Raw genomic sequence first — 3,571 nt, forward strand, 5'->3', positions numbered from 1 at the left:
GACCAAAAAAACCTGAAAAGAACAACTGGAACATGTAATCAATATAAAATTATAAATAACATATTTTAAGTCCTTATTTTACATACTAAATTTTGGAGTTGATTTTTCACTGTATTATTTCTTACCTTGAACCAGCCACCTGAGTTAGTGGTTTCCATATGAGACATCTCAGGTCTAACTACTATTGAGTGCTCAGTATTTATCCAGTATCAACTATGTTCTATGGTAGGTAGATAATAAGACAATGGTTCCTACTCTCAAGCTTCTCTTAACATTCTTAAAGAAAATGATTTTTTCAGGTTTTATAAGCTATTCCCTTCAAAAAGAAATCAGGTAACAAATTGTTGTTTACTTTTTTTTTTTTTTTTTTTGGTGAGGGATTTCCCTCTTATTAGGAAAAGAGATGATTCCTGGACAATTAATGTGGTGTTGATTGATAAAAAGTTAAATTAAATTAAATTAAAAAATGAAAGAAAAAGAAAGAAAGAAAACCCAGAAGAATAAAACAAGAAAAAAAGACCACCTATGTGATAGATTTCTAATGTCTAAAGGTTAAAATGCTGCAGGTTTGAGAAAAACTTGCAGAAGAGATTATGCTACACAGTTGGTACTCGGTTAATGAAGTGTGAAGACCTCTTCAGCACAGAAAATTGAAGAAGTATTGGTGTTAAAAACATTCCTAGAAGCCTGACCAGAGGGATTCCTGCAGTGGTTAATTGCCAGGCTCCAGAGGAGAGTGAAACAGGTAGCTCAATTGGCTGCTAGAAAGATGGGCTACTGGATTCTTGCCTTCAGAAATAATGTAAAAATGGATTTTTTTTAATAGGAAATCATAACAGAAAAGAAAAAAAATTAAAACCATGCAATTTCCCTGGGAATTTTTCAGTTCAGAAAGTTATTAATTCAGATATAGAAGTCAGGACCTTTAAATCTGATAATAAGCTCAGAACCAGGAGAGCATTGACTTTCCACCAACCTGTTAGTGGTGGTTGTTGTCTGATATCCAATCCAGCTCCACTTACAGATAGACATGCACTATCCTTAAGAAGCTGATTTCCATTCATGGATTTGTTAATTCAATGGGGTTGTCGAATGTCTGTTGGAAGTTAGGCACTGTGCTATGTCATGAAGGGTCACAAATAAAGATACCTAAGTCTGAGAAAGAGATAATGGTGACTGCTTCTTTGGGGCTTTAAGGCTCAATGGTATCCTCAAAGCTATCACAGAAGTGAAGTAGGAGGTAAGTCTTGAAGCATAAAGGGAAGAATAAAACCTTGGTGAAATGAGCAATCCTGGCACAGGAAGGAGCTGCTCTTCCCAGCTTTTCTCTCCCTGCATTCCTTATCAGTAGGATGACTATGCATCCTGGTTTGCCTAGGACAATCCAATTTTACCTCTATCCTAATGGGAGTATCAAACTTTCCATTTCTTTGACCTCATTTGACTAGTAAATTTGTGGTCACTCTATTTGTTGGGTACCTGGTGTTTTGTTGAAAGATAAACTTTTGAGAGAGTGTGAGGCTCTTTTGTTCAGCTGTGGGGAGGGCAGCTGACCAGGGCCTGCAGCATGCCACTTCAGCTAGTGGTTCCACCTTGGCCATCCTGCTTTTTGCTTTCCTGGGCACCACTCCCTCAGCTGGCCTGTTGCAATGTGAGCATGACACTGATTCCTCCTAAACTCTTGGGTGCTGCTCTGAGCAGCCTCACCCTTTATACCAGAAAGCTGGAGGGCAGTGTGTGTGTGTGGGGGGGGGGGACAGTAAAGAAAGTAGAGGAGGTACTAGAAGAAGAGGAAGAAGAATATGTGGTGGAAAAAAAATTCTTGTTGTCTAGTGGGTTGTAAGGGGCATAGTGGAGGGAATCTTAAAGTGGAAGAGTTTCTCTTATGAGAACAAGCCCGTGAGAACGAGAAGAGGACCTGGACTGCCCAGACCTCATTGCTGAGTTTCTACAGTAACAGAAAACAGCCCTTGAGACACACAAATCAGAGGGAGGCAAGCTTAAAACTGATTCTGATTCTGAGGATAAAGGAGATGTATCTGAAAAGCCCCGGGGCTTGGAGCCTGAGCAGATTATTGGAGCACCAGACTCCAGTGGAGAGCTCGTGTTCCTGATGAAATGGAAAAACTGAAGAGGCTGACCTGGTTCTTGGCAAGAAAGCCAATGTCAGAGGCTCACATGTTGTCAAATACTTCTATAAGGAAAGGCTGACGTGGCATTCCTACCCCTTGGAGAATGGTAACAAAAAAAGATGACAAGAATTAACTGTCCTGTCACCTCTGACTGTGGGGTTAAGTGGGGAGGGAAAAAGTTCTACTTGTCTTGACACCATAAAGGTGGCTTGAGAATATGTCCTTTGAAGAGACAGTCTGGTTTCTGTGCCCTGCAGAAATTCAAGTACTTTTAAGCTGATCCAAGCTGTATAGTTTGCACACCCATCTCAGGGTTGAAGGCAACCCATTCTGCACTTAATATTGAGAAAATAAAAAGACTTCTATGAAGGACAAATGTTTGCAGAATTGAGTGTGTGGGAAGGCAAAAAGATACTGTTGATCTTCAAATAATATCTCCACAACCCACAGCCGTCTGCATGTTTTCAGCATGCATGTGTGTAGTTTCGGTACTATTTGAGGTTTGAGGGATAGGGCAGGGAAGAAGGGAAATGAATAGGATCATTTTCATTAAAATTTGGAGCCTGAGTGGGAAAATGGTGAAATAATGGAAAGAACAAGTAATTTATGATTTGGTTCTACACCCAGAATATTTTACCTTCTCCAAAAAGAAAAGAAAAAAATGTCATTGGCACCATAGATGAGGACTGAGAGAGACTGTTTTTCAAAGCTGTGAATACCTGAAACCTATAAGCCAAGGTGTTCCCTGCCTGAATTAATGTTGTTCCCCCACAAACAACTAAGCCAATTCATAAGTTATCAAAGCTGCCATTTTGGAAATAGAAACTGACTGAAATGGGAAGGTCTCTAATTAGAGAATATAAATGGGCAGATCATTCTATCTTAGAGGTTCTAATTCTTGAAATTAGATAAAAAGACCCTTTCTTTTACAATTATAAATTTATCAATAAAATCAGCATATCCATCTAAGCTATTGGCTAAAGTACTGGGGTGAGGGGGAGTATAAGAGATGGAAGAGTAGGGAAAGACCAGGGAAATTTTTAGAGCCCTTGCTTTTTTAACTTTGAACTCTGAGACCATTGGTGGAAGGGTTAAGTCACTGACAGCATAAGTTTCATTAAATCAATTTAAGGGTTGAGTGGTTTCAAAAGCCCTGGTCTCAGGAGAGTAGCTTTCATATTGGGTAGTGGTTCACTTTAAACACATTTTTTAAAAGTTTTTTTTTTTTTTTTTTTTTTTTTGTTTTAAGGAAAAAAATCTTATGAGTTAACTGACACCCAAACGTGGTCTGAAATCCAAAAGTTCCTGATATCATCTAGACTTGTATCTGGAACTACATTGTAAAATCTTTCTAGGTATGTGTTAGGTTTCTTGAAATTTTTGTTTAAATGTAAACTTCATACACACTTTGATGTCTTAATAAAACTAAAGATTTATTA

The 3,571-nt window shown here is 38.4% G+C and overlaps 1 pseudogene across 1 annotated transcript; it reads left to right on the plus strand.

The window, feature by feature from the left end:
* The first annotated feature begins 1,657 nt into the window (after positions 1 to 1,657).
* LOC308649441 (chromobox protein homolog 1-like) lies at positions 1,658 to 2,265 on the plus strand (annotated as a pseudogene). The gene has a single exon. The product of its transcript is annotated as a chromobox protein homolog 1-like (transcript).
* Positions 2,266 to 3,571: the final 1,306 nt, after the last annotated feature.

This window comes from Spermophilus citellus, assembly GCF_964194105.1.
Source record: "Spermophilus citellus genome assembly, chromosome: 5".
Lineage (NCBI taxonomy): Eukaryota > Metazoa > Chordata > Mammalia > Rodentia > Sciuridae > Spermophilus > Spermophilus citellus.